We start from the raw sequence: 1,510 nt of genomic DNA on the forward strand, positions 1-1,510 counted from the left end.
GAAACCCCATCTCTACTAAAAATACAAAACTCAGCTGGGCGTGGTGGCATATGCCTGTAATCCCAGCTACTGTGGAGCCGAGGCAGGAGAATTGCTTGAATTCCAGGAGGTGGAGGTTGCACTGAGTTGAGATCACGCCACTGCACTCCAGCCGGGGCAACAGAGCGAGACTCCATCTCAAAAAACAAACAAACAAAAAAAGCAATACACAGTCAGTAGAAACCATACTTCAAGTACCTATACAACCATTCTGTTTTCACTTTCAAAAACTATCCAATAAATTATTAATACATAAGATATTAAACACTTTATGATAAAATAGGCTTGTGTTAGGCAATTTGGCCCAATTATAAGCTAACGTAAGTGTTCTGAGCACATTTAAGGTGGGCTAGGGTAGGCTATGATGTTTGGTAGGTTAGGTAGATTAAATACATTTTCAATTTGAGATAGTTTCAGTTTATGATGGGTTTCTCTGAATGTAATCCCATCTTAAGCTGAGGAACATCTGTATGTGTATATATGTGAAAAGTGTACATATGTACCTGTGTTTGTGTGTGTATACATATATAGTATTTGTGTATGTATGTATGTATATACATATATATTGCATATATTAAAACATTGACATCGATAACCCCCATCTTCTCTACCCATCCCTAATTCCCAGAGAACTACTAGCCTACTCTCCATCTCCATAATTATGCTATTATTACTTTTTTAGATGTGTGTGTGTATGTGAATAATGAAGATGCAATATGTCAAAATTTGTGGAGAGAGGGACATCAGCAAAATGGAGAAGTAGGCAGCTACAAATTTTCACACTGCCACAGAAATATTGAACAAATAACCAGAAATTCTCAGAGCAACTTTATCAGAACTTTGGAAAATAGTTAAAGATTTACAGCAACCAAGCAAATGTTCATTTAAAAAAATTATTTATTACTTTATTTATTTATTTATTTATTTATTTTTTTGGGGGCAAGGTTTCATTACATTGCCCAGTCTGGTCTCGAATTCCTGGGCTCAAGTGGTCCTCCTGCCTTAGCTTCCCAAAGTGCTCAGATTATAGGGTAAGCCAACATGCCCAGCCAATTTTCTTTTAAGGCAACTTGAAAATGGAAAGAAAACTTTATCAACCCTTTCCCTGACTCAATAGCAGTCTTACAGATGGCAGCCCACCTTCCCAGGGTGGGACTCCCTTTATAGAGAGCTTGGGACTCCGTTTATAGGGACTTGTTTACAGAAGCAGAGCCAACTTTATACACAATTATTATGTATGTCCATTCTAACCTGTCTGGGTGTTACCTGAAAAACTGATGCAAAGTGCTCATTTTTGTTTTCACACTGTAACCCACTGTAGAAAAGCAGCAGGCATTGTTTAAACATTGTAAGGCAAACAAACAAACTGCAACTGCCTGGGGCTGAAGAGTACAGTTGCTACGTCTATTAACCCTCCTAAAGCCTGGGAGTAAAAGGCAGGGAGAGATAATTGTTGGGAAGTTAGGGCATT

Source organism: Trachypithecus francoisi, unplaced genomic scaffold (assembly GCF_009764315.1).
Source record: "Trachypithecus francoisi isolate TF-2019V2 unplaced genomic scaffold, Tfra_2.0 Lachesis_group3, whole genome shotgun sequence".
NCBI classification, from domain to species: Eukaryota; Metazoa; Chordata; class Mammalia; order Primates; family Cercopithecidae; genus Trachypithecus; species Trachypithecus francoisi.